Source organism: Seriola dumerili, unplaced genomic scaffold, assembly GCF_002260705.1.
Source record: "Seriola dumerili isolate Sdu_G_001 unplaced genomic scaffold, Sdu_1.0 BDQW01000149.1, whole genome shotgun sequence".
Taxonomy (NCBI): domain Eukaryota; kingdom Metazoa; phylum Chordata; class Actinopteri; order Carangiformes; family Carangidae; genus Seriola; species Seriola dumerili.
In genome coordinates, this window is record NW_019174404.1 from 15,895,830 (window position 1) to 15,908,296 (window position 12,467).

Below are 12,467 nucleotides of genomic sequence, written 5' to 3' on the forward strand. Positions count from 1 at the left end.
TTATAATTATATTTCCCTGACAAGCCCGCTTTATTATTATTATTTAAATAAATATTAGGCTAAATCTCAAATGATGTCACTCGTTGTTCACATTTCTGTGTTACAGTGCTGCAACCTTTGAATACGGATGTTTTCTTTAACCATATTTTCTCCGTGTTAACGTGAAATGTCACATTTTCTGACATAATGTGATAGTGTGAAATTCCTGGGAAAACTGCAATCGGCTTGTAGAAACATCAATGCAAATATACTTACATTTATTTCACACACCAGTGAAACAGAATTTGCATGAGGCCTTCTCAGCTGTTTTTTCGTTGTATTTCTTTTCTTTATTCCGGGTCATTCATCTGTAGGAGGTTCATGGATTAAAACACGAGCTCTTAGATTTCTGAAGTCCTCGGTTTATGACTGAGAAATTCTGAAATTTTTATTTCAGACGATTTTAATCATATGAAAGTTAAAAATGTTCCTGACAGCAGATTCGTTTTTCTACAGAGTGATTTCAGGCTGTGGGTTAGATAAACAAAATACAAGGTGGTCGGTTCTCTACTTTACAGCTATTCTGCTAAATCATTTTTTTTTATATTGTGTTTGACTTCATCCGGATATAGACGTTGAAATTGGTGGCTATAGAAATGTATGAAAGCATAAAGGGAACTGAAAATAAATATTGATAAATAATCATCGTGTTTGGAGAGGACTGCAGCCGTTGGTGCAGTTATATAAATTGTGTGTATCATGTGTACGGCTTTGCAAACCGTCTACTTAGGTTTGTCATGTGTGACAAAACAAAAACAATCTTGAACGGCTCCCCTCATTTATCAGGATGCAAAGTGTATTCATACAATATATGCCCCCATAAATATACTGCAGCATAAACACTCACACACTCACACACACACACACACACACACCAAATGCACAGCTCCAGGTATCTCATGTTAAATTTAATTGTGGATGACTCAGCCTATGTGGTACACAGCTGCGCCTCTGGACCGACTGCGACACCTTCGAGGTGCAGTTTAATGTCTCAGGTGACTGAAACACGTCTCACCAGGCTTTTATTTTTCTGTTTATCGTTTGGGCTGACCTAAATGTTTATGAGCTAAAATCATTGTGCATATAAGGGAACGTTATTAAAGCAATGGACGTATATTTTCAGGATGGAAGTGCAAATTTAATTATTGATATCCTGCCTAATAGATTCGTGATGATGATCAGCGACTGAAGGTAATATTTACCCAAAGCTCTGAGAGTGAGAGTGATAGTGCGGAGACAATTCTTTCATATGACAAACAGACTTTTCTAAATCTAAATTTTTTGAACTATATATATATATATAAATGGTTTATTTTTCTGGTCAATCTTAATGTTTGCCTTGTTGCCTAATAGTTTTATGCATATTTAAAATTTACATTCATAACTTATTAAATACTAAAATAAGTCAACCGCTATTAATTCCCTTTTTACTGGCGTGCAGAAAATCTATTTCATTTCGTTCAGGCCTGTTTTTGCTGAACACAATTTTCTTTCAAATTATTTAATATTATCATTTGTATTATTATTATTATTATTTATTCAGTTGCATGAGATAACTAATATCCCACAAATAGACAGAAATCTTCAAAGCGAGAAATCTCGTCCCTGATCGCCTGAACATCACACACACACACACACACACACACACACACACACACACACACACACACACACACACACACACACACACACACAAGTAAACTCATCCGACCGACACCTGACACTCGCAAGGTGCAACGACCCCCGTCGGTAAATATTGATGTTGGTTTTAAGTGTCATCAAAGGATTCACTTCCTCCAGTGTGCTTTGTCTTTAAAGTTTTAAGGAGAATTTAAAGTTCTGTTTTTCACTGTCTCACACGGTGGCCAAGTGTGTGTGTGGAGGTATGTGGAGGTGCGTGGAGGTGCGGGGAGGTGCGGGGAGGTGCGTGGAGGTGCGTGGAGGTGCGGGGAGGTGCGTGGAGGTGCGTGGAGGTGCGGGGAGGTGCGGGGAGGTGCGTGGAGGTGCGTGGGGATGCGGGGAGATGCGTGTGCTGGAAATGACTCTTTCAGCTGCAATTACTGATGTTCATCAATTTTTTTGTAAATGTTAAAATAATACAATAATAATACAATAAAGCATAGCTGCATGCATCATTCAAGTGAATGTGTGTGTCTAGTTGTTGTGTGTGTGTGTGTGTGTGTGTGTGTGTGCGTGTGTGTGCGTGTGTGTGTGTGTGTGTGTGTGTGTGTGTGCCTGTGCAGACCAAGGCCTCGCTGGTTTCTTGGCATGACAAAAATTTGCCAAGTATCTAGTCCCTGTGATGCTTTTAGTCTTGACAGTGCAAAGCATTTTGAACACTGACTTCTCATCTCTCATCAGGTTAACACCAGAACCATGTACAGACAAATGTGTCCTTCCCATTGAAAAGAATAGGCAGAATCTGTATATATTTCTTGACATGGTTTCAATTTTCTCTCCACAACTGGATGAACCAGCGTTTTATTGAAGAGCCTTTTTTGTTCTCTAGTGTTTGTGAGTTTAGTGATCTCAGTGCTCAGTATGGAAATTATTAGACAGGGTCCAGATTGAGCGTATTTAGCACACAAGGACGAAAAATGAGGCTTTAAGTTTAAAACAAAGTGTTTCGGGAAAACCTCCTGCTCCTTTCATTTTCATGAGGACCAAAACGATGTAGGCAAAAGCAGAATATATGCATTTGTTATAAGAGCTTCTCTTATTTGTTTGCTCTGGTGCAAACAAATGTAAGTATGCAGCAGCTATTCAGGCCCTCACCTATTTGAAAATATCACTTTTTGTAATGTGAAAACCAACACATTAAACCTAAAGTTTCACATGTCGTCTAAAGGCTAATAAACCCTTGTTTCTCATTATTAGCAAGGGGGGGGGGGGGATCACTGTTTATCCTGTTGAGAGCCAACCAAGCCCGACCTGTAAAGAAACACACCGATCCCTCAGTCAAGCAGCCCCCCACCTCCTCCTCTACAAAAAAAGGTTTGTCCGCTCCTATCTGATCCAGAGGTGGTGATGTGTAGTTTCTTTGTGCTCCTGCTGGTGAGGTTCTGCTAAAAGGAGGCTTGGAAGGCAGTGAGCTCAGTTCTTTTATAGCCACAGGACCCACTCTGAGCTGCAGAACACGCCTAATGAGGGCGTGCAGCGTTGCCATGTGAGACATGCCAGCTTTTACCAGGCTGGGTAATTGCTTGTGACCTTCACTAAACACGTCTCATGTGTCTTCATGTTCTGCGTGCACCTCTAATTGTTACAGTAAGGGAGACACCTGAGGATTATACATGTACTTGGATTCTTTTTGGAGAGAAGCTGAAAGAGACAAATAATGAACCCCTTCTCCATCTTGTTTAGACGGGAAGTCTTGTCTATTTTTGTTTTTGTTTTTTATGTAATTGAATATAAAGGAAATGAGTTTTGTTTCTTTATGACCACTCAAATAATATTAAGGCTACAATAATGAATACTATTAAACAGACATTTCTCTGTCACTGAGCCATTACAGCAGTATGCCGTCTGACAATAACTATTCCATCTGAACTGGGTGGTTTCACTTTGTTTTAATTTCATACCACTGACTGTCCTTGGGAATCCATGACATACTTGCTGTGTGTTATAGGGACGAATCTGGTTCTGATTTAAAGTGGAAACATGTTCGGAGGATTCAAAAGACTTTTTTCTCTCTCTGTTGCTGTGTTTCAAAAAACTGTCAACACAAAATGTGAACAGACTTGAGTGTTAGCGTTCAGAGACTCATCTCTGATGTGGAGCTATGTGGGATTATGGCGTCTGTTGGTGGATTTTTACTGATGGAGAGTGAGAGTGAGTTCTCAATGCAGGCGTTGTCCTGTTTGGAAACACGCACAAATTTCACTTCGGATTGAGCTTATTTTGCTTTTCAATATAAACCTCATTGGAGGATCAGCGTCAGTCAGAGCTGACATTCAGGTTTTCCTCTTAGCTTTCTTCATCAGTAATTACACACAAGACTAATAACAACTTCAAAAGTGTTGCGGAATACAAATCAGAGTAGACATCCCATCTGGGTCCTCATTAGGACAATGATTTAAAAGCTAAAGTCACACCATGCAGGTTCTCTATCTTACAGGCATCTGTGAGCTGAACCTTATGCCCCATTCGACAAGAGAGGTGTGATTGAAACAGATTCAAATTGTTGACATGAAACATCTGATGAAGAGAAGATGCAGTAATACCTTTCGAATTTTTAATCAGATGTTTCTCCTGCACCTCTTCCCCAAGCGGCAGCCCCGAGACGGCGAGTTCTTCAAAGAAACGGACACTCAAAACTACAAATACTGACAATGTTTCTAATTTATAAAGTCTCCATTTTGGTGCCGGATTGCATGATAGAATTCGCACAAGTGTAAATAGCACTGAGTAAGGTCAAACTATCACTCTTACCGTTGCTACCTCTTCAGGAACAATGTCATTTACTGCACAATAGCAACTTCTATAACTGAAAAGAGAAGCTGCACTTATCATGATGCACTTAATTAAGATCAAACTTGTGATGTCTAAATGGAAGCAGCAGCAATCATTTCAGCTTGGATGACAACCTGTTCTGGAAAAGATAACTTTAAACATGTTTAACGATAAGTATACACATGTTAAGCATCTGCTATCAGACTAATAAAGATTCAAGGTGTGACCAGTCTCTTTATCAGACATGGATTTAATTTACCATCACTATCTAGATAAAGAGCAGGAGGTCAGAACGTAATGCAAGATTACGCTGAATTGAAAAATGATGGTGTTTTATTTCCTATAGATAAATGTCAGAAGGAAAAATGTGATATATATATATATAATGTGACTGTTTATTCTGCCTGATTTACAGACTGCAAGCGGAATTGTTTTAATTTCTTTGGAAAGCCTTCAGCTGTAATAACTTGTTCTTGTCTCATATCTCTTCTGGAGTACGTTTCCATTATCAGCAGTCACTGACAGACAGCGTTGACTAGACAGAAATACAACAGAAAAACAGTGTTTTGTGTCAGTTATCATGTGGAGTTTATGTTCTTCTACATTTTTTATATTGACTTAAGATTCTGCTCCGATGAACAGAAGGTTTTTATGCTGATGTTTTTGTCATATTTTTAACTTGTCACATGAGACTTGGAGCCATGACCAAGACCACAGCAATCCTCTGGGTTGGCTGATAATAAAACAGTGTGAAAACATTATGAAGAGCTCCCCCTGTGGCTGTAAGCAGAATAGTCCGGCATGCTGAATAAGTGACAGATGAACTCTTACTTGGAGCCAAAAAAAGTACATTTTTTTAAAATTCCGATCCTTTATATGAAAGTATGAGAAATTCTACTTTGCGCATGGATGACTGTACTGTTGCAGTTTGATATTATCACTTTAAAGAAATGCAAAGGAGCATTCAGTATGACCTGGGGTCATGATTGTTGTAAACATTGTTCTTGTCTTCATGTCTGATAATAGGGTTGGTTCAAATATTTTAGAGGGCTGGAAACAGACCACAACACCTGCAGTTGGTACTGAATCATATAAACTTCATAAAATATTGGGGAAAAAAAGCATTAATGAGGTTTACATTCTGACAGGACTGCATAACTACATAACTACTCATTTGTTTTGTTACTCCATCATTAACACTCGGGCTTATAGTCTATCCAGTCTGTTCAGCCAGAGAGCTTTTTCGAGGCATTATTAAATGCACCTTTTTATACAGCCCATGCTTGCTTGTTGTTTGGCAGTGGGGCTTCGCTGGGCTGGGTCTGTTGTCAATTAAGAGGAGGAACCTTAATTACTCTTGGAGCACTTCAAACTCCATCCACGGCTGCTGCTGATTCATGCCTGCCCTACTTGGAAATCAGCCCAGGGAGTCGAAAACACTGGGTCACATGTGGAAATTGACATTAACCTTGTATTTTTAATGCACCATTCTGCTGTCATGTTTATGGTTAACTTTTGACTCTTAGCTTTAGTGCTTTTTATTTCACTCAATGCGCCGTCTCTCAGATGAGACCTTACTCAGCCTGCAATTAGTTTCTTCACTTAGGTAGAGCTTTAAGACACCTGTAATAATAATCTGCAGCGATTCCTCAAATGACCCTCTTTGAGCTGCAAATCCAGTCGTGTGTCATGAATTTTCAGTTGTGGTGTAATTTCTTTGCTTCTAAGCTTAAGAATGCCAGATCCATAATGGAAAAGTCTGCAAAGGGACATTCAAGGCCTTCTATCGGAGGCAGTGTGATATCGTTTTCCGCCAAACCAGAAATCAAGGCCTTGGACAGGCCTTTTTTATGTCAGGCATAGGGGTAGTGTATGTTTTCTGACAGTTGCTCCTTTTAAGATTAATGGGCTTATGAAAACCGTGTGTCTTCTTCCAAAAGCCAAGCTCAATATCAGTCAGTGTTACCAGCATAATCGTGCCGTCCTGACAAAGAAATCCCAAAGACAGATTGAATATTGATGTCACAACACAGGAGAATCAGAATCAGTGTTTTTATGTGTGGGTGCATGCACAGGACGAGGAGGCCTGGCAGCCATACTGGATTTGATTCCTTACTCATAGGACACAAAACATGCAAACTAATCAATATGATGCAGCTTTTGCACAAAGACTTTTATATTAAGGATACTACAAATTTATCTAATATGTCTAACAAAGCTAAAAGTTCATGGATTTTCAAAATGAGGCAAAAACAAAACAAAACAAACAAAAAAACCCCAGATGATCTGGCTCTTCTTCGTCTGGAATATGTAGAGGTGCAGGGATCTATCCTTGTACTCTATCAATGCACTGACCTCACTGAACCACAGCCAGATGCTCATAAATACATTCCCTTATTTCTACCCTTGTGTGGATGCCAGTTGGGCCGGGAAGTGGGTTTGTTTTGGGTGTTCTCAGTATATTCCAGCCAGACCCACGCTTTCACGTTTCTCATAAGAGAGCTGTGCTGACTTCCTGAAATGCATATTTATTCCTGCTTGTGGTCGTCTGTCATGGCTGTGATCTGTTGAAAGCTGCATAACTCGAGTCCAGTGTCTGTATAATGGAGACTTGTTTGTCCCGACACCCTAGGATTAATCAACTGGATGTCTCTCCTCCGTGAATTGTAGTGCCGTACTGTTGGAGTCCAGGTTCAAGAGTTTAAGCGTGAAAGCTGACTCCGGGTTCTGGTTAAGTGAGCAGTTAAACCTGCCTCGACCGATGTCAGAAACTCAACCCACATGATTATTTTTTGGTCACATCTGTACACATCGCCTTTCAGCTCTCAAACTATGCATGTGTGTTGTGCAGCTTGCAGATATTCCAGGAATCCTTCATGTCTCTCATCGGCTTTCTGTTTTTAGAAAGAATAAGCATATGCCTTTTAAAGGCTAATTATGAAGCATTAACAAGTTCACCATGCTGAGCACAAATCAGGCTTATAGCATCGGGTGGGACGGGTGGGACCACTTCAACCTACAGCAAAGGAATGGGGGACCTTAGCTCACTCATACTGGTGGTGAAATGTCTGACATGTTTGCGCTGAGTAGGGACAGACAGGCCTGCAACCAAGCCTGGACATGCTGGCCAAGAAAAAGCCCCTCATAGCTCCCCCATTTTCCTCAGCATGGCCCTTCCCTGAGTGAATGTACTGCATAACCTCACACACTCAGTCACCGGGTTTACAATTCTGAGTACAAGTGTGCGAACCTATGTAACTATCGTATATAACTGTATGTTGCTTTGTTGGTGACTGTAAATACAGAGGGAAGTAGTTGAGTTGAATAGAACAGAAAGCAGCAGAAACTGCTCTGTGTTAGATGGACAGATGAAAATGGTGGAAGTGAAGGAACAGGGAAGGTGAAGTGGGGTCAAACTGAAAGCACACGAGAGCATGTGTGATAAAACAGACTTGAAATGAAATAAAAGAACAGAACGAACCGTTTCAACATTTGCGTCCTGTCTTTTGTCATTATTATTGTTTACTGTATCGAGTTTCCGTGAATGCAGCCCAGAGAGAGTGTGCCATACGTAATCCATGAGCTCTGTTCTGCATAAAAAGTGCCAGCTCATCTTTATTCTATACTCATCCCTTTTTTTTTCTTTTCTTTTTCTTTGTTTCTTCCAAGTGTTGGTGTTGTGTGTTGGTTGTCCATGTACTGTAGTTGTATTGGTGCTCGATTGTTTTTCCTTTTTGCTGCAGCTGCCTCTTATTCTTTCATTGTTATCAATAAAGACTTCTTAATCAAAAAAAGAGCCAACTCATTCGCTCCTTTCATTCTAACAAAGGCTGCAAGTTATAATTGTTTTACGTTTAACTTTACATTTAAAAAGTCCTTGTTCTGTCCAAGCAACAGTCCAACACTTAACGATATTCAACATACAGTGTAAGTAAAACAAATCTGAGAAGCTCAAAAAGCAAATGTTTGACTTCTTTGATTGATATTAGATTTCAATAATTGTTTGATGATCATAATTATGGCCACTTCATTTTCTGTTGATGGATTAATTGCTGCAGTACAGGTCAAACAAAGAGTATTGAATCATCAGCAGGGGGCCTCATTGTTGGTTTAGTTATTTGACGTAGTTTGTTACAGATTTTTGATTGTAGCTATTTAGAATATTGTGTATCTATTCAGTAAATCATTGTGTCTATTTTACACAATGTTATTCAAATTTAGGATTAATGTAACATCATCCCAGAGGACTCAATGTACTGTGTCCACCAAGACAATGCAGACTATACAAACAAGATCGTGATTCATGTCAAATACTGTTGATATTAGTTGTAATTATGATGGTGTACGTGGTGGAGCCCACATGTGATGATGTTATCTGTTGGAACAGCTTTGGAAAATGTAAAACGACAAACCAAGATTGCTCAATGTCATTGTTGATGTAACCATATTTGAACTGTGTACACCCATATTACAGCTAATTATGGGTTTGGGCAAAGGTCTCAGTGAGCTCCACAGAAGACTCACAGTGTTATAAGATGTCAAGGAGAGCTTACCTTCATCCGGTGTAATTAGAGGACGTTCTGAGTCTCAGCTGAAATTTGCAACATGAGGAAATTATTCTGTCATCACCTTGTTAGGACTATCCTTTCATTAACTCATTACACTAAAGACAATTTGTCCAGGACGATGAATTAAGTATCATTTCATGCAGTTTGGTGTTATTTTAACAGGTTTTGGTCATTGCAGCAGATTTGTCAATGGAAAGTCTGAGGGGGTGGAAACTTGTTGTCAACAACTGTGTTGATAAATCAAAGCCTCCTCGGTCTAATTCAAGGTACAATTATCCCAAAGCAGAGGCTTCTGTGGAGGTTTTAAAGTGAGCCCATATGCTGCAGACCACAACCTGCCGCCACATCTCCAAAAACATCTACAGAGATGGAACTCTGCGCTCAAGTGTTTCCTCCAAGAGAAAAACACGTCCCAGACCTCCTGTCCAAAGACAGAGAAACAATTACAACATCAAATAGAAAGAGCGCGGCACACTTCCCAGGATCAGAGGGTTGAGTCTTTCCTTGGCAGTGAGCAGTGATACTGGCTGAGGGCCCCCTTCACTCAAAGACATGGCACAGATTTCCCCATGACATAGTGAGCAGGATACTTACCCAAGAAGAGGAGGACAGAGCCAGCTTTGAACTGAAAACTCAGGCTCTCCTGCACTTTGTCATTGTAATGATGCCGATTGCGATATGATGATAATACAAGCATTTTGTCTTGTCCATTTTATTTTGCCCCTGGTATTTGGGGATTAAATAAACCAGTGGAGTGTGTGATTTTGTTGTTGGGCTTGCCATATTAGTGAAATCATATGTTGGCGACATCTCTGCATTTTTGATGGAAATATGGGTTAACGGATAAATGTGGAGATAGAAGATCACACCAGATGAAGTGAGAATCTGTCTCAAAGTGATAAATCAACATTCTCCATATGACATTGAAGACCAAAGCCAACAATATGTTTGCCTGTCTCTCAATACTTTACAGTTTCCCAGCCCTGTCTTCGGTGCTCAGCCCCAAGGTCATCAGCTCTTACTGAAGATTGAAGACATTTTCGAAGTTATGTTTTTTTAGTAAAACAGCTGGGCATTGTAGTTTTGTAGTTTTTATAGTAGTATTTACAGTGACAAGAAAGTGTTTGTGGGATTGACTCAAAATGAATTACAGTGCTGATGTTCAATAAAGAAACATGTCAGCCAGTGCTACAGTGCGGCTAACTGATGTGTTTTTAATAGTTTTTGGACCACAACAGTGGACCTCTATGGCACACAGGAATGAGCAATATCAGGCTTTGGATCAAAGAAAATACTTGTTATTAATTCTCTGTTGGTTTTGGTCTGTTCATGGAATTTATTGACAATAAGATAAATATAGGATATCACCAGACTGTTCTTTCAAAGTCAGAACCAGGCAGCCGTCATCCCTCTGAGCTGCCTTTTCAAGTATGCAGACACTACAGATGAGTTGCAGTACATAACTAGCAGTGTAAATAATAGAGGCCCGGGTTGTCATATGCACCAGGAAGGAGTGGGCTTCCCATCGAATTCAAGGAAAAAAACCCATGTCCTCTCAAAACAGCCTCAGTGCTGCTTGACTTAGACTCTACCGTAGAGCTGAAACACCATTGTCTGAAAAGTCACTCCCTCATTTGGTGTTTTGATGATGGTGCTGGATTGTCGATTCAAAATCTCCCATCTGTGTTCAGTTGGGTCAAGATGCCATAACATGTGACTCACATTATCTTCACAGTGATCAAACCATTCGGTGACCTGGATTCCTGGATTCTGCATTTCTTCTGTTTCTTCACCCATTTAGTTCAGGTTTTTCCTTTAATTTGTCACTTCTCAGATAAACTCTTAATCCTACTACATAAAATCGCAAAAGAAACAACTGCTTCTTGAGCAACCAAGTTTTTTTTTTTCAGGTGTCTCATTGTGCTGAAAACACGGTTTATATTCAAAGGTGCCAAGACCATCTGATCCACATTTTGAAGCACACATAATCCACCTTCAGCTTCTGTATCATAACTTCACACCACTGTATGAAGTGTTAATGCTGGGGGAGTTAAATCGGTGTCAGTGGTATTTCTTCAGCAGTGCTGTGACCTGTCAACAAAGAAGGAACTGTCTGAAAGTGATACTCACTCTTCAGAGACCGTTTGACTAAACCAAGCGAGACGTTATTAGCATTCTGGAGCTAAAATGTTTGAGTTAAAGCTGAAAATGGATTTGTCACTGTCTCCTTGTCTTCGGATGATTCATTCTCAGCCATTCTTTGCCCTCTTTCTCTTTTTCTGAACTTGAGCCGAGACAAGTGCAAGCAAGTCCTGCAGTGCAGGTTTGATGGGCTACTTTTAATCGTTTTCTTTTCTCAGCATTCACATCAGGGAAAGAAAGACAAACATTTTTCCATCCCAACTGAGGATAAATGAAGGGATAAATGTCTTTTAATTAATCTATGGGGACATAATTTTTTTTTTTATCAAAATATTGTTGTATGGTTATAGTCTTAGTTTTAAAAATGTAAAATTACTGTCATAGATTAAGTACAATAGGCCTAAGTTTACAGAGGTGGGGAACTTTTAAACACCGTAGCCTATAGCATTTACTGGGCGGCTGTGCACTGTGAACCACCAGCAGTGAAACCCACCAGCCCTTTGAACTGTGCCCTTAATTCTCGTGCGTACAGACATTCCTACCACTTTTTTCTTCACTTCATAGCACTCTGGGTCATATCAAGTTCTCAGGGAGAAGGCAGATAGTTGCGATAGCGTCGACAAGATGGTGCAAAGTGATGACACGTTTGCAGAATCAGCCTGTCTAACAAGGCGTGGGGGTGACTGGGAACAAGTAGTTGGTCGGTCATGTCATTATTGTTACGCATTGTCAGAAGTAAGGCAGAGGTACATGTTTTTCTCTTGAGAAAATTACAAAATGCAGACTGAAGCGTTGGAGTCAGATCTGCACTGAACACATCATCTCACTGATTAAAACTCAATAGATGGAGCCAAAGAGCCACATTTTAGGTGTTAGAAATATTAGACTGAAGCTGAGTGAAAAGAGAGTTTTCAGGGAGTAACTGATTGAATAGTTCATGTTTTGATAATGTACTTCCTGTAACTGAACAAATACACACGAGATCATCCAGGTTACCCTGTCTGGTCTTTTAAGGTCAAACTAGTCAGACTGGTTGTGTAGCTGAGCTACTAATCAAACAAGATTAAGAATGTCAGGACTAGGAAGATTAAAGATCAGTGTTTCACATCTTTGTTAGTTCTTTCTTTGCCTTTAAAGTGTTCCACTTGGATGCCTAATGTGCCATAAACACATCTTCAGCTCCAACCATTTGTATTAAACTCAACTTCAGACTTCAGAGCATCTGAATCTCAGAAATCCTTTCTCCAAACTCAAGCATTAGATCAT